We start from the raw sequence: 18,030 nt of genomic DNA, 5'->3' as shown, positions 1-18,030 counted from the left end.
AGATAAGCAGCTTAGGACTGGAGGTCTTATAGTGAAGTGAAGTTGCTCAGTCATGTCTGACTCTTTGCGACCCCATGGACTGTAGCCTACCAGGCTTCTCAGTCCATGGGATTTTTCCAGGCAAGAGTACTAGAGACCAATATAAAAGTTGTGTCCTCTATATATACCTGAGCTTTGGAGGACAAGTTTGCCAGGAAAAGATGCACTGGCAAAGGTGCTACTAAATATCATGCTTTCTTGGCTCTTTGAGCTTGAATGCCAATCATGTTTCCATTCGTTTATTCCTCACCATTGATTTCACACCTACTCTGCTGGGCACTGGATCACTGTGATCCATTATCTACAAATGATGCAGAATGACATGTTGGCTAGATGAATTTTGTAGGAAATGTCATTAAGCAGGAGAAGACTTCTAATTTGTGTTCCTGTGCAGCTTATGGGGAGCTCTGCTAAAAATATCTCTTGCTTTCAACAACTTCCCCTGACTCTTCCTTCCTCAATCACAGGAGCCTGCTCAGGATCTGGAGGCTCAGAAGAACTCAGAGGAGGTCACCCTGGGGCGGGGAATGGAACCACATAGGTTAAACTCAGGGTGGAAAAATTCAGAGTCTGTCACTCTTAAAGACTGAATGTCTGCTACAGTGAGGCAGACATTCCTGGGTTCTATGGAAAATAAGGGTCAGTTACACACACACACACACACACACACACACAGGAGTGTACAGAAACCAGAAGAGTTTGCACTTGTCCTTAATTAAAGTACAAGGTACAGGTATTCCTTACTGTTTGGGCTTCCCAAGCTGTGCAGATGCATGGCACAAGTTCATAGGGAGTAAAACAATACCATCAGGCACCCTGGATTTCTTTCTTGAATTTTGAAACTTTGAAGTTAAATGAGCATACAACCAAGCTCTGATCTCAGCCATGGGGAACCCAGTCTCTGTTGGGTTCTAGTCACCTGATGGGGTATGGGCAGGATGGGAAAAAGTCACATCCTCCTCAGGAATCCAAGAACAAAGTGGGCACTGCTTTGATTTCTTTTATTTTTTTGATGATTATTCTTTTATTTAGGTTCTCTATATCTTCCTGGCTCAAACTGGTATTTTAAACAAAATTTTCTAGAAAAATTGTTTATATTATCTATGTTGAAGTTTATAAGCCTAAACATGTTTATAGTATTTTTCTGATATTTTTTATATCCCTACTGTATGCATACCTACATATTCTTTTTTACTCCTTTGCATTTTTCTGTGATATCCTTTTTAAAAAAAGTTTATTTATTTATTTGGCTGCATTGGGTCTTAGCTGGGGCATGCGGGATCTAGTTTCCTGACCAGTGATCAAAGCTGGGCCCCTGCACTGGGAGCACAGAGTCTTAGTCATGGACCACCGGCAAAGTCTTCTGGTGCCCAGTCCTGAATCTGAAGCTCACAGTCCAGGAGGAGTTCCAAGAAGAGATAAGTCCACAGCCACAAAATAGATGTTGCAATAATCTAAGGCAGAAAGGAGATCCACAGTAAGCACTGAGGATGAAAGAACAAAAGGGCATCAGATTTTGAGACTGATGCATGGCTCACTACACTAAGAAGGTGCTCAAGAAAGCATCAGAAAGCCCATGCTACATGACAAAAGAAACCTCGAAAAAATGGGAAGAAGAGGGACCTCGGGAATTTAACTTTTTGCCTTGGGCCAACAGACCATTTTATGGTTCTGAAACTCCTTCGGACTTCAATCTTGCTTTATTTCCAAAAGAGGACTGGAAATCGGAATGAGGAAGCCAAGAATATCAAACAGCCTTAGATCCTTGGTTAAAAACATTAGCAGCAACACACAGCAGAGCTCACCTCCCCCATGTTTCGCATTTCATTGTAAGAGGAAAACCACAAGCCGAATCCTGCAGAGGCTGTTATAATTAACTCACAAGCCCTCCTTTGCTTCCTAGTGGTTTCTGAGTCTCTGAGGTGCAGAAAGTAATGTGAGAAGGGGTTATTTAATATGCGTTGTGGGAGGAGGAAACAAAAACACATTTTTAGTCCCTTTTGCTAAAAGAGTCCATCAAGTCGATTTAATTTACTGTTTTACTGTTTCCAGGCTCCGGGGAATCTTCTCTGTGGGACATTTATCTATGTTGATTTGGAATAAGAGGAGTTAACATGTGTTGATTAAGTTTTGTTTTTTTTTAAATCAAGGTTTTAATAGTAAATAACAAGAGACCAAGTCTGGCCCCTCAAAGGAGAAATAGCATTTATTAAAGTGTATTAGATGATGTCAACCCACTCCAGTGTAGAACACTGGAGAATCCCAGGGACGGGGGAGCCTGGTAGGCTGCCGTCTATGGGGTCGCACAGAGTTGGACACGACTGAAGCGACTTTGCAGCAGCAGCAGCAGAACCCCAGGGGATGGAGAATAAAGCTTGGAGACTGTGTAATCAGCCACAATCCCTGACATCAATTCTGGGACTGTCCTCAAGGATGCTCCACTGAGTTCACTTTGGGCAAAGAGGCTACAGTTTGTCCTGGACCAGATCTCACACTGAACAAACTGCTAGGTCCTCTGTTATTAAACTGGCTGTACCGGAGAAGGCAATGGCACCCCACTCCGTACTCTTGCCTGGAAAATCCCATGGATGGAGGAATCTGGTGGGCTGCAGTCCACGGAGTCACTAGGAGTCGGACACAACTGAGTGACTTCACTTTCACTTTTCACTTTCATGCATTGGAGAAGGAAATGGCAACCCACTTCAGTGTTCTTGCCTGGAGAATACTAGGGATGGGGGAGCCTGGTGGGCTGCCATCTATGGGGTCGCACAGTATTGGACATGACTGAAGTGATTTAGCAGCAGCAGCAGCAGCAGTGGTCATCACAGCAGACCCCCAAACCTGAACCAGGATCCTCTGGTTCTTAGACTCCTCCTCCTTCTCCAAAGACCTGTATGAGGATCTCCCCCAACCCCATCTTTTATGGGAAACTCAACTTGGGCCAATGGGAGGGGGTTCATGCTCTGAAACTATGCCCACATCCCTTGCTGTAGATACGCTTATTGCTTTTGCTCAGGTTGGAGTCTTTCTGTTGAGAATGACACCTGGGGCTTCAGCTTGATGGTCAATAATGTTTACAGAGGTGGTCCACTCCCCTTGCTAACTGAGCCCTCTTCTTGTTCTGTGGGGCTGGCAGGCACTCCTGTTTCTTTGACTGCTTGGCCTGTTAGAGCAAGCTGGTGCACGTCTAAAGGAGGGACAGGTATGAAGTCTCAAGCGGCAGTGTAGTCTAGACCCATATCAGCAAAGAAAATTCTCACCTGCAGTGCGGGGCTTTTTTCCTGCAGGGACAGCCAGGCTTATTTTTATGCAGAGTGATCACCTTGGAAGCCCCCAAGACAGTAAAGGACCCCTACATACATGCTAAGTCATTTCAGTCGCATCTGACTCTTTGTGACCCTGTGGACTGTAGCCCACCAGGCTCCTATATCCAGAAGATTCTCCAGGCAAGATCTTCCTGACCCAGGAACTGAATGCATCTCCTACATTACAGGTGGATTCTTTACCTGCTAAGCCACTGGGGAAGCCCCAAAGATCCCCTACTACTCTCTATTGGCTACTGCTGTTGACACTCTTGACAACGGTTGCTGGGTCATTTATGGAAAGGATGGCTCCATCCTTTTCTTTTTCTCCATCTCCCTCTGGGGTTGGAGTGTGGTACAGGGCCTGGTGCTACTTCTTCCCATGACTGGGTTATGTGTCACCCCTCACAGGTTGGTGGTACGAGGCTATATATTGAACATTTAACCTGGTAGAATAACCAGCTCAGAACTAACTATGCCTATTTTTGCCCAGCTGTAAGCTCATCAGGAAAAAATGAGAATCATTTTTCCCCTCTTCTCCCAAGAGAGGGGCCAGATACTCTGTCCTGGGTGCTTGGACTTCTCTCATCTCAGGGGAACGTTAGATGCCTGTGTTTTCAGCAGTCTAGATTCCTGCAGGAGATAGGATCCATTGGAATGATGAGGGCTCTGTGGGTTGAAGGGGAGGGTGCAGGGGATGGAGGCCAGATGCAAGAAGGGAGGTTCTGAAATGGTGAGGACCCACCATAACTTGCAGGCACCACCTCGTGAAAGGGGACACCTTGGATAAAAGCCAGTTACCTGCACATCAGGTACTGATGTCAGATGCTCTAACAGCCAAGGCAAGTGCCCCCTGGTGCCCAGCCTGGTAGTGAGGGGTGGAGCACTCACCATTAACTGCCGCCCAGTTCCTGGACCAGGCTGGCCTGGGCTCACAGAGCTAGTGAGGCTGGCTTCCAATGCAAGCACGGCAGTGAGCAGATGGCTGTGGACTGCACCCACGAGGGGATCAGCTGAGCACTGCCCTTACATTTACACTTCGAGAATCATTTACAGCCCTACTAAGTTCCCTGGGTCCCTTACAACCCAAGACTGGTGGTGGGAGCGCCAAAGAATAAAATAGATTCTGGACTTCTCCCTGATCCTTAAAATACCTTATTTTGGAAAGTTTAAATGTACAGAAAGATGCTTACTCCTTGGAAGGAAAGTTATGACCAACCTAGATAGCATATTCAAAAGCAGAGGCATTACTTGGCCAACAAAGGTCCGTCTAATCAAGGCTATGGTTTTTCCTGTGGTCATGTATGGATGTGAGAGTTGGACCGTGAAGAAGGCTGAGCGCCGAAGAATTGATATTTTGAACTGTGGTGTTGGAGAAGACTCTTGAGAGTCCCTTGGACTGCAAGGAGATCCACCCAGTCCATTCTGAAGGAGATCAGCCCTGGGATTTCCTTGGAGGGAATGATGCTGAAGCTGAAACTCCAGTACTTTGGCCACCTCATGCGAAGATTTGACTCATTGGAAGAGACTCTGATGCTGGGAGGGATTGGGGGCAGGAGGAGAAGGGGACGACAGAGGAAAAGATGGCTGGATGGCATCACTGACTCTGTGGACGTGAGTCTCAGTGAACTCCGGGAGTTGGTGATGAACAGGGAGGCCTGGCGTGCTGTGATTCATGGGGTCACAAAGAGTCGGACACGACTGAGTGACTGAACTGAACAGAAATGTTGCAGAGATAGTTCAGAGAGTTTCTGTCTACCCTTCACTCAATTTGCCCCAAACTGAGGCAAACTGAGTGAAGGGTAGGCACTGTGAACCAGTGACTTTTCTGGCACCTCTTAAAACTCAGACACCATCATTGATACACTATATTAAGTAAACTCCAAACTTAATTTGGATGTAACTAGTTTTTTCCACAAATGTCCTCTTTCTGTTCCAGGATCTAATCCAGGGTCTCCTCAGTCTCCTCTCTGATCTATGGCAGTTTCTCAGTCTTCCCTAGTTTTTCATGACCTTGACATCTTTAAGGAGGGCTGGCCAGCTATCCTATAGAATGTCCCTGGGTTTCACATGTTTTTCTCATATTAGACTTGGGCTGGGGAACTTGGGGACTTGCCCTTTTCATCCCATTACATCATATCAGAGGGATCCTGACACCCACATAACATCACCAGTCAGGTCAGCTCTCATCACTTGTTGAAGGAGGTATCTGCAAAGTTGCACCACTGTCAAGTCACTGTTTCCATTTCCATAGTCTATTCTTTAAAAGCCATCCAACCCTGTTTTATTTGCAATAGAAAAATAAAGAAATGAGATGCTGCTTGCAGCTGAGTGTGGTGGAACAATTCCTGCCTGGTATATTTATACTTGAACAAGGGTTTTCTTGAAGCCCTCTGCCTCAACCAAAAGTAGCAACTCTAATGGTAGGAATTTCAGGCTCTGTGACAGTTGGGCGTGGGCGTATGGGCTTGGGCGATAAATGTAAGCAGTGTTCTCATCCTACCACTCAGCTAGTGCCCTCCTCCTCCGCCTATGTATAGAGCCAGAGCATGGAGGATCCTGCTCATAAAATATTAGCACAGACTTGAAAACTTAACACACCTACCTATATCTGAGGGACTCTCCTTCTCCTTAGTCTCTAATACAGGGTGTGAGTGCAGATTTAGAAGGGGTGATGATTGTTTACCCAGGACAAGCAGAGCCTATTCGGTTGAAGATGTAATAGAGAGGAATATGGCTCCCTTTCTATTTCAAGCCCACAGTGCAGTTGCCAATGAGACAGCCATTCCCTTGCAAGAGCAAGACCTTCCCTACATCTTAGAGACTAGATCCGATATAAGGATGAAAATAGGTATGCAACCCTCACCTGTGTTTCTGCTCATCAAGGAGAAAGATGCTGCTCTCCAAGTCTTGTTGTGGCCACTTCCAGCTCCGGGTATCACTTTCAGTGCCTCTTATTCTCCCAATTGTTCCGAGGACCCTGTGAGTTATGGATTTTCAGGCTTAATGCTTTAGACAGAAAGTACTTCTGTGGTTGGAATCGTCAGGAAGACTCTATGAATCATTCAGAGTATCTGAAATGACAAAGTAATTATTGGAACATTGCAGGAGTTGTTTATTGGGCTTCTAACTCAAAGAGAAACAAGGGATTTAGCAGCAGATTTACAGCAATAAAGCATGGCAATGTTTATTCACACTTTGTACTGCCAGCATTAAAATTCAGTTCCATAAGTCTTTGACTTGGACCTGTAGCAGAAATCATCTCAGAATATCTCTCTGACGTGGGTTGTGTGACAGCAGCTGGGCAGGAGGTTGGAGTGAGGCGTAGATGTGAGAGGAGTCTTGAAGAGGCCCTGGAGATTAGGGTGGGGCCTCCGGGGGCTTCTGAAATCAGGAAGCCCAACTGCACCCTGAGCCTCCTCGAGATCGAGGCTGAAACTCACCTCACACATTCACCTCCAGTTGGCTCTACCTTGATCTTTTATTTAAACACCTTTTGCTGAAAGTCAGGCTCTGGGGTGGAGGACCAAAACCAGATTTCACCTCTGCTCCTAAGAGGTTCACAGCTTGGTGGGGGTGCGAGCAGCAGGAGAGTGACGTGAAAGAGACATGAACAACCGGGCAGTTAAACCAGTGCCTGGAGTTGCCTAGGTGACGACGTGGGGTAGGAGTTGGGGGAGGGATTCTAGGGAAAGACGGAGCAAAAGATCCAAGAGGCAGACTGGGAGAGCTGCAGGTTAACTATCCCAACCTGCAGGTTAACTACCCCAACCCATATAACTATCCCTACGTTATATCCCAATGTATATAGCAATGAGATGTTGCTTCTTTTTAAGAAAAAAAAAATTACGTAGCAATTAAACTTCATTTGGAAAAATAAACACAACGACTGAGTTAAGAAGGCCTGGGGAAAGCATAATGAGCAGAGAAGAAGCCTTAAATATTACAGGAGATCTGTATGTGCGCAGCCACTCAGTCGTGTCTGATTCCGTGTGGCCCCAGGGACAGTAGCCTGCCAGGCTCCTCTGTCCATGAGATTCTCCAGACAAGAATACTGGAGTGGGTTACCACTTTCTATGCCAGGGGATCTTTCTGACTCAGGGATTGAACCTCCATCTCCTGTGTCTCCTGCATTGGCAGGTAGATTCTTTATGACTAATGCCACCTTGGAAGCCCAGGGAGCTCTGAAAACTACTTTAAAACTCTATGCTATGGGCAAAAAAATTGATAAGTGGCTGGACAGAACACAACAGTCAACCTAAAGAGACCCCAGAATATTTAAGTACCCATCCACTCCAGTGTTCGTGCCTGGAGAATCCCAGGGACGGGGGAGCCTGGTGGGCTGCCGTCTATGGGGTTGCACAGAGTCAGACACGACTGAAGCGACTTAGCAGCAGCAGCAGCAGCATAGCATTAAAGGGCCCAATGGAGAAAGATTTGGATTCGTCAAAAAATGGTGGAAATTTTGTAAAAGATTAAAATTACAGCCTCACCTGATAGGTAAGAATGCATCACAGGTGGATTAGCTTGAAAGTAAAACACGAAGCTTTTTAAAATCAGAAGGAAATATCAGAATTGAGCACTTTCTACATGCTGCATCAATACAATTAACTATTTTCAAAAAAATGAGATTTTTCCAACAAAATAAAATAAGTTCTTAAGTGTCTAAAGCAATAATAAGCAACCAAAAAGGCAAATGACAAAAATAATTTAATGCTGTGATAAAGGGAACATAGCCTTATTTTACAAGCAAACTTCACAAAATGTTAAGAAAAAAGTGCACCAAAAAATAGACAAAGGACATGAACAGAAGTGCAGATACTGAAAAAACACGAAAGAATGTTCAGTCTTAGAGATAAAGAAAGAATGCACAATAAGATTAAAAGGTAGCTTGTTTTCACCTACCAACATAGCAAAGATTTTAAAATAGGGAACTTGGGCAATGTGTACTATGAGCCTTGAGATTATGTATATTACCTTTGACTCCAAATTCCACCTTTAGGAAACTGTCTGAAGGCGTGAATTTTGAAAATAATTATTTTAGTCATAAAAATAATGTAAATTCACATGTACATTTTATTTTGTTATATTGAGTCCTATTTGTTAAGATAGAAAGCTATAGTGTATTTTAGTTAACAGGTTAACACTTTAATTTATAATATTAAGTATTTGGATGTTGCTAACTAATTAGCTGTGTTATTTATGAAATTGCTTTTCAGTATTATCACATTAAATATTATATTTGCTATCCAAAAGAACCACAAGTTAATCTCTTTGGAAATTTTTCAACTCATTAAGTATTGTGAAAATAACCTCATTTTTAAAAAAGCAAACTCTCCTTTCATAAATTTATGCTATGCCCAAAACCCACAAAATTATATCTGATAGTCTCCTCTTTTATGTCATTTTATAATACTGTAAAAACAGAAAGTTTTGTTAAGTGCAGCTGAATTGTTAAGTCGCTAGTACTATGACAATAGGCAAGTTACTTAACCTCTGTGAACCTGTTTCTTTTAAATTAAAAAAAAATTTTTAATTTTAATTACAAAGTTATTTTATATTGGAGTATAGTTGATTAACAGTGTTGTCTTATTTCAGGTGTACAGCAAAGTGATAAGTTAAACATATACATGTATCTAGTCTTTTTCAAATTCTTTTCTCACGTTATTACAGAGTATTGAGTAGAGTTCCCTGTACTGTACAGAAGAACCTCAATTTCTTTATCTTTAAAATGGGATTTTGCTGTTAGATTAATTCCCTAAAGAATCAGAGTGTGTGAGTCGTTCAGTTGTGTCTGACTCTTTGAGACCCTATGGTCTGAAGCCTGCCAGACTCCTCAGGCCATAGAATTCTCTGGGCAAGAACACTGGTGCATGCTAAATCACTTCAGTTGTGTCCAGCTCTTTTTGACACCATGGACTATAGCCCACCAGGCTCCTCTGTCCATGGGACTCTCCAGGCAAGAATATTGGAGTGGGTTGGCATTTCCTTCTCCAGAGTAGATAACCATTCCTTTCTCTAGGGGATCTTTCTAACCTAGGGATTGAACCTGGGTCTCTTGCATTGCAGGCAGATTCTTTATTGTCTGAACCATCAGGGCAGAGGGCACATGAAAATTGCTTAATAAATGGTGTCCATGTTTCTGGGAGATCATTCTGTTCCAACTCCTCAGCATGTATTTGCTGACTGAGTTGAATTAACAGGTAAACCACCATTTCGTGTTTAGGAAATTGGCAAAGGAGAGAAAGGAGAGGATTTTGGAAGCTTTCTCCATTTAGAAAAGGAGAGAAGGAAAGGATTTTGGAAGCTTCTAAGGATCTTGGTGCTTGCTGTAGAAAAGCAGGTGGGCACCATATAAAATAAACTAGTTCAAGCACTCACATGGGAGAAGAAAGCAGGTGCTCATGGGAAATGGTGAAGCATCGATCAGCCTAGGCAAAAAAAATGAAAAACAAAAAATATCAATTGGCCATGCCAGTTTCCAGGATATATCAGGAAGCTTCTGAAAATATTGCTCCCCTTGAGCTTGAAAAAAAACTGCTCTGAGGTCTTAGTATGTGCCTGTCAGAAATGCCTGTCGCTCCTTGTGTCAACATAAACATTCCCACTGGTGCTTCTGCTTGACGCAAAAGACTTAAAGCAGGTGCAGAGACTAGGTTAATAGGACAGCTTCTGGGTGGGGTGACCTCTAGCTGGCTCCTGGATTCCCACCGAAGAAACGGAAACAGCCTGTCTTAGAGCTGGAAAGTAAGGGCGATTGACTGCCGCATGCCAGGAACAGGGAGGAATCTCTGTCATCTACAGCTTACATCTGGCCAGATTCAAGGATGAGGGACCACATCTGTACTGCAGGCATCAGGAGTCTGCCCCCCAGAGACCACAGCTCGTGAAACTTCAAAGCCCGACTCACCACATCCACAAATTCCTGGGGCTTCTGTTCTCACGGTCCCCTCTGCCTCTGACCCCTCTGACCCTCCCACTGCTGCCCTGGCTTGGCCCCCATTTCAGCCTGATCAGAAACTCAAACCCTTCAACCCTCTCCGCAAAGAATTCACTCAGCCCAGGCACTTCATGAGTTTAGCTGTCTTAACTCAAGTTGTCCTCCACTGTGAACTCTTTTGCACCCCCAAGAGACATTTGGTAGTGTCTGGAAACATCTCTGGTTGTCACAACTGGAGGAGATGCATTAGTGGCATCTCCTGGGGAGAGGCCAGGGATGCGGCCCCCCATGACAAATGTCAACAGCAGTGACACCGAGAAACTCTACTTTACCTGAAGATGTAAATGCCACGGGCCTGGTGGCTTTCACTGTCCATGGGTTTCTGCCATCTCCATGACTTCCCCTTTTCCTTTTCCTCTCTTTCCACCTCTCTCTTTCTCCCTCTTTTGCTTCTCAGGAGCCAAATTCCTCTCCCTGTCTCAGGGTCCACAATTCCACAATCATCTTTAGTAGTAAAATCATCTTTAGTAATACAAATATGCCTTTGGAGTCTCATCCCCTCTATCAAGCAGCTGATCAACTTATTTCTTCCAAACACAGTGCTCTCCTGAATAGGAATTCTGGTAAATACAATTCCATTCTCTTATTAAATACATGTATAAAGGAACTACTTACCTGGGAAGTGGAAGAGGCTTAGACCCCCTCCCCCCACCAGGATCCACCAAATCCAAGGGTGAGGGCTGGAGAGTGGGTGTGGATGGTGGGAGCAGAGAAGGGAGGAAGAGAAGCACCAAGTTCACCAGCTCTTTAGTATCTTTGGGATGCAGTCGTTTCCAGCTCCAGCTCTTGGAATGGACTATGGTCTCAGGCAGAGACGGGGAACACGGAGCTGCTTGCTCAGAGCACAGTTGCCTCAGGCAGAACATCTCTGTCACCGTAGATGTGAGAAGGTGTCTCTGGCATGTGGGTGAAGTCCTCTAACCTGGAGCCTAGGGTGCTGCCTTCTTCCGTGCTTTTTTCCCCCAACCTCCACCGTCTACTCTGCCGAAGCAGCCGGACCCAGTCTGACCTAGCAAAGTGAAGCTAGAGTCAATCTCTTGTGTGAAAAATTCAAACAGGTGACCCCATCATTTGGAATGATTGTACCTCAGCTCCCAACTCTCCCCTCTCTCTGGAAGGCTTGACTCAGACAGAATGCATGAGACCCAGAGGAACTCCAAGCTTCTGAAGAAGGGGACCCGTCAGAGGAATCAAGCAAATATGCAAAATAAACTATGAAATCAACTCAGTGCAAAAAAAAGAATCTGATTTGTGTTATTTGGAATTATTGTACCTCAGCTCCCAACTTTCCCCTCTCTCTGGAAGGCTTGACTCAGACAGAATGCATGAGACCCAGAGGAACTCCAAGCTTCTGAAGAAGGGGACCCGTCAGAGGAATCAAGCAAATATGCAAAATAAACTATGAAATCAACTCAGTGCAAAAAAAAGAATCTGATTTGTGTTCTCAGTACGATCCAAGGGGAAATGGCTGCTGGGAAAACAGTTGAAGCAAATTTGAGCAGGAGATATCTGAGAGCAGGAGAGACAGCCCAGAGATGAAAAATGTGATTGCCAAATTACAAACCCCAACGGAGGCACTGGATGTCACAGAAAAGTAAATCAAGGAAGGGGAAGATAAGGTTAGGAAACTCTCCCAGAACCCAGAGGAAAAATAAAAAAGACGATGGGGCAAGTTTAATAACAATAAATATTATTTCAAAAAGTGATTGGGGAATAGAAGAAGGTGGAATGGAAACAAAAAGCTACTCTGAAAAGTGCTGGTCTGGGAGAATGAAGATGTGCATATAAAGAGTGAATTCAGAGCTTACGAGGAAGTACGACGTAGCCCAAGAACAGGTGGAAATAAGCCTCATGAAATTAAGATTCAGCAAAGGGTGAGGCTTGTCTGGGCTCTGCCACTCTGGCCACCAGCATTTTGACAGTAGTATTTAGAGAGAGTCTGTACAGACCACACATTCTCCTCTAACAAAAGCTACAAGAGTTCTCTAATCCAGGGTTTGAGGTAGACAATTAAAAAGATCTGATAAGATTAACTAGAAGCCACTGTTATTAAATGAGAATTGCAGTTTAGTGCAGCTAATTGAAGAATAATTTATATTGTGCATAAGCATTTCATGGAAATACATATTCTGAACTTCTGGTGTAGATGATTAGTGTATTAATTTCCTGGGCATGGGGAGGCAGGTGAAAAACCTCAGATTAGTGTGGCTGAGAAAACAGTCCTTTTTCCCTCTGGTCTGGGTTCCTCTTCTGCTTATGTCCAGGCACAGCTACTCCTTTTCTGTAGGTCCTACCCCGGGCTGAAACCAGAGTCACCATTTTAGTTTCAGTTTCTGCTGATGCTCTTGTTCACAGGATTGTTGTGGTTGTTTTGTTTGTTTTTGGGTGCAGTCTTAGCATCTAGGCTGGTGTTGAGTCCACCGGCTTGTCCTCACTCCCTTTTATCGGTGTGTGCTCTCGGTTCTCTGTCCCATGTCCGCCTGCTCTCGGGTGCAATGTTCAGTTCTTCAGAGTGTGCATACGGTTTGCCAATGGAAGGGCTTCACTTTTATTTGAAGGGGGAAAATCAGTTCTTAAGTGGAATGTGAGATGAAGGTGTATCCTGGACTCTGTGATACTCCTCCGTCAGGTCAGTTCAGTTCAGTCGTTCAGTCATGTCCCACTCTTTGCGACCCCATGAATCGCAGCATGCCAGGCCTCCCTGTCCATCACCAACTCCCAGAGTTCACTCAGACTCACGTCCATCGAGTCAGTGATGCCATCCAGCCATCTCATCCTCTGTTGTACCCTTCTCCTCCTGCCCCCAATCCCTCCCAGCATCAGAGTCTTTTCCAATGAGTCAAATCTTTGCGTGAGGTGGCCAAAGTACTGGAGTTTCAGCTTTAGCATCATTCCCTCCAAGGAAATCCCAGGGCTGATCTCCTTCAGAATGGACTGGCTGGATCTCCTTGCAGTCCAAGGGACTCTCAAGAGTCTTCTCCAACACCACAGTTCAAAAGCATCAATTCTTTGGCGCTCAGCTTTCTTCACAGTCCAACTCTCACATCCATACATGACTACAGGAAAAACCATAGCCTTGACTAGACGGACCTTTGTTGGCAAAGTAATGTCTCTGCTTTTGAATATGCTATCTAGGTTGGTCATAACTTTTCTTCCAAGGAGTAAGCATCTTTTAATTTCATGGCTGCAGTCACCATCTGCAGTGATTTTGGAGCCCCCAAAAATAAAGTCTGACACTGTTTCCACTGTTTCCCCATCTATTTGCCATGAAGTGATGGGACCAGATGCCATGATCTTCATTTTCTGAATGTTGAGTTTTAAGCCAACTTTTTCACTCTCCTCTTTCACCTTCAACAAGAGGCTTTTTAGTTCCTCTTCACTTTCTGCCATAAGGGTGGTGTCATCTGCATATCTGAGGTTATTGATATTTCTTCCGGCAATCTTCCATGGAGCACCTTAAAACCCCCTCCCTAGCTGTTGCTCAAGCTTTCCCATCAAGTAACGCCTGCCTGTTCTCACGCGGACACAGAAGCACCACTCAGTGCTATATTAGCACCCAAGTCTTGTTACCAGCCCTGGGAAATAAGCTGCTGGGTAGTGGAGGAGACTCTCTGCTCCAGAGCTCTGAAATTAACAAATGTGAACTTAACAGCCAGTTGGGAGAGATGGGCCAGGAGATTGCAGGTCATCTGTAGAGGCTGGAAAAACCTCCTTGATCCCTGCCCACTTTGGCAGAGCCAGAGAATTCTTGTGGCTCTAAAGTCCTGAGTGGGATATGAAATGGACTTGGGAGCTCAGATAGTGCTGGAATGCCTTCAGAAAAACAATCGAGGAGTGTAGTTTATGTAGATAGGCTTGAAGGATTCCTTCTTTTCATTTTTATTTGTATGTACTATTTGGTTTACTTTACCAGGTGTTGATTTTGTTTTTCTGTAAAGTTAAGCTAGTTAAAACACAAATAAAGAGGAACTGCTGGCCAGGATTGAAGTAGTGGTGGGCTCAAAGCCTAGGAGCCTAGGAGGTCTCTTAAGTTGTGTAGATCTGAGTCCACCACAGCCTGGCATGAATGACACATTAACCAGGAAATAGGAGCTAGACTGGGGAGGACAGAGAGAGTGTGGGCTGGGGAAACAGCCCTAGCTTGGAGCCTTGAGCAGCCCAAAGAAGCCTTGACTGTGGTTTGATGGTAAAGCATATAGCCATGGCCTTGCAAGACCGAGTGTGGTAGATTAGCACGGCAGTTGTCCTCAGAGAATTCCACCTCCATGCCCTTGGGAGGCTCCTCCCCTGGTGACTCTGGTTTTGATGCAATGCCTTGCTTTGGCCAAATGGGATATCCACAAACAGGATATAAGAAGCCTGAAAAGTTTATACTGAGGTTTGCCTTATTGGAATGTTGCCTGCCTGTTAGAGACACATGACCCAGTTGGCAGCTAACACCAACCTAGACATTGCATGTGAGGGCACATTAGACCACTCAGCCCAAGCTGAGTTGCCAGGTGGATGGCTTCAACTGAACAAGGCACCCTAGGCAAGCCCAGCACAAGAACCACTAGCTAAAAGTGAAAGTGAAAGTCGCTCAGTCGTGTCCAACTCTTTGTGACCCCATGGACTATACGGTCTATGGAATTCTCCAGGCCAGAACACTGGAGCAGCTAGCTTTTTTCCTCTCCAGGGGATCTTCCCAACCCAGAGATGGAACCCAGGTCTCCCTCACTGCAGGTGGATTCTTTACCGGCTGAGCCACAGGGAAGCCCAAGAATATTGGAGTGGGTAGCCTATCCCTTCTGCAAAGGATCCTCCCAACCCAGGAATCAAACCAGGGTCTCTTGTATTGCAGGTGGATTCTTTACCAACTGAGCTATCAGGGAACCAGCCCAAACTTCTGACACCTAGAATAAATAGAATGGTTGTTGTTTTAAGCTCTAGGTCTTATGTGGTTTACTGTGTGTATCTATTAGTCATATCCACCGCTTTGTGACCCCATGGACTGTAGCCCACCAGGCTCCTCTGTCCATGGAGTTCTCCAGGCAAGAGTACTGGACTGAATTGCCATTCCTTATTATGTGTTGGTATTTAACTGATAAACCTGTCATATGTCTCCTTACAGTTTACACCTAGTACCTTGCTCTGCACACACAAAAATGTGATCAATAAATGAATCCTCCTACAGCTTTTATTTAAGGAAGTACAGAGGGAGAGAATGAAAACTAGCATGGGACAGTGAGAGTTGGGTGTCTCATCCCCTGGTGACTCATGTTTACCTCTAGATTGGAGATCTCATCTTCTATCATTCAGTTCTGTTCAGTTCAGTCGCTCAGTTGTGTCCAACCTTTTTGGGACCCCGTGAACCGCAGCATGCCAGGCCTCCCTGTCCATCACCAACTCCCAGAGTTCACCCAAACTCATGTTCATTGAGTCGGTGATGCCATCTAACCATCTCATCCTCTGTCATCCCCTTCTCCTCCTGCCCTCAAATCTTTCCCAGCATCAGGGTCTTCTCAAATGAGTCAGCTCTTCACATCAGGTGGACAAAGTATTGGAGTTTCAGCTTCAACATCAGTCCTTCCAATGAACACCCAGGACTGATCTCCTTTAGGATGGACTGGTTGGATCTCCTTGCAGTCCAAGGGACTCTCAAGAGTCTTCTCCAACACCACAATTCAAAAGCATCAATTCTGCGCTCAGCTTTCTTTATAGTCCAACTCTCACATCCATACATGACCACTGGAAGAACCATAGCCTTGACTAGACAGACCTTTGTTTAGGTAAAGTTGAATGATATCAATAAATTCTGTTTTCTCTCTGATTGTATTAAAAGGTCAAAAGTGTGTTTTCAACAATTGAAGGAGAGAATTTTACCCAGTTCTCTATCTGCATTCTTCTCTCCAGTGAGGTGGTTTGAGGGCATTAAGGGAGAAACCTGGATAAAGGGCTCATGTCACAGGAGCCCCAAGGCTACTGCGCTGAGTTTCTCCTCATTCCAGGAGCCCAGTAGGTTCTGCTGGAATGAGTCACACTCCTTTAGATGCTACCGATGAACGTGCAGTGTGCTCCTCCCTTCACTGGGAGAGGAAGATCACGCTTAATGCATAGTACTGAAGCTGAATTTTTTTCATGAAAATTTTCATGAGAAAAAAAGGGATCTTGTAATTTCAAAGGATAGTTTTGGGAACTCCCAAACAAGTAGTTTGTCTTTCTGGCCCCCTGTTTGCACAGCCAATTATTTAAATAATTTGTTAATGATTACATTTATAGTGATTGATAAGTCTAATTGAAAAGTGAAACAGATTCTATGTTAACTAGAGCCCTTCTTCTCAGGTTTATTTAATGAATCATATCTTTCTTATCTCTTCTTCATGGAGAGGCCAACCTGGCTGTAATTCATGTTTCTCAAATATGGGTACCCTATTCGTACCCAAAGAAATGCCGTGCACACACTGATCTGTCTAAACCTCTGAGGAAGGTTAACCTTTTTCTTCCTTCCTGTACCTTGACCACAGCGGAAGAAGCAGCAGTCATGTGGGGAAGTTTACTGTGCAGGTGCTACTTCAAAACATCTTTCCAACAGCCACTGCGACATCAAGGACAAACCCCAGGGCAGGCTTGCCCAGGGTACCGCTGAATGGCATCCCAGATGGAGTCCCTTCCTGTGGGGCATCCCAGGCTGCCATCTGGGTGTCTGCCCTTCCTTAGCCTGAGACTTCAGGGGCACATCAGACTTTGCTATGACTGGACATCAAAGACTTGAGCTTATAGTTGAACTCTGTACTCTGGAGGTTCAACAGAAAACCTCCTTAGTAATAGGTATATCTGATTGATATACACAATATCTTACCATCTATTTATTCAGTAATGAGTCAATCAAAAAGCAACTGCCTATTTTGAATGATCCAGTTTGCTAGATATAGTAAGCTACCAGAGAAACATAATGTTTCTGGTCAAGCAGATGTGTGTTCTACATATTAGAAAACTAAAGTCAAATCAAGAAAGATAAGAGGGATGTGGAAGCAGCCTAGATGTCCATCGACCAGTGAATGGATACAGAAATTGTGGTACATATATACAATGGAATATTAGTCAGCTATAAAAAAGAATGCATTCAAGTCAGTCCTAATGAGGTGGATGAACCTATGGCCTGTTATATAGAGTGAAGTAAGCCAGAAAAAGACAAATATTGTGTATTAATACATATGTGTGGACTCTAGAAAGATGGCACCGAGGAACCTACTTGCAGTGCAGCAATAAAGGGTGGAGCTGGTGGTAAAGAACCTGCCTGTCACTGCAGGAGACATAGAGGCCTGGGTTCGATCCCTGGGTTGGGAAGATCCCCTGGAGGAGGGCATGGCAACCCACTCCAGTGCTTGCCTGGGAATGCCCAAGAACAGAGGAGCCTGGTGGGCTACGGGCCATAGGCTCACAAAGAGTTGGACATGACTGAAGTGACTTGGCACACACGCACAATGGAGATGCAGACATAGAGCACAGACTTGTGGACACAGAGAGGGAAGGAGAGGGAGGGACGAATTGAGAGAGTAGTATGGAAGCATACACATTACCATATGTAAAGCAGATAGCAAGTGGGAATGTACTGTGTGACTCAGCGAGGTCAGCTCAGTGCTCTGTGACCACCTAGCGTGGTGGGGTGGGGTGGGAGGTGAGAAGGGGGTCTAGGAGGGAGGAGACCTG

At 44.8% G+C, this 18,030-nt stretch overlaps 1 long non-coding RNA gene across 1 annotated transcript; it reads right to left on the bottom strand.

The window, feature by feature from the left end:
- Positions 1-1,190: 1,190 nt before the first annotated feature.
- On the bottom strand, positions 1,191-10,016 carry LOC112581541. Its single transcript, XR_003106122.3, has 3 exons — positions 9,723-10,016; positions 6,208-6,415; positions 1,191-1,493 (listed from the first exon to the last, which is right to left on the bottom strand). It is a non-coding gene; the product is annotated as an uncharacterized LOC112581541 (long non-coding RNA).
- Positions 10,017-18,030: the final 8,014 nt, after the last annotated feature.

Source organism: Bubalus bubalis, chromosome 23 (assembly GCF_019923935.1).
Source record: "Bubalus bubalis isolate 160015118507 breed Murrah chromosome 23, NDDB_SH_1, whole genome shotgun sequence".
NCBI classification, from domain to species: Eukaryota; Metazoa; Chordata; class Mammalia; order Artiodactyla; family Bovidae; genus Bubalus; species Bubalus bubalis.
Note: the sequence above shows the minus strand (reverse complement) of the source record. Positions and strands in the feature narration are given on the sequence as shown.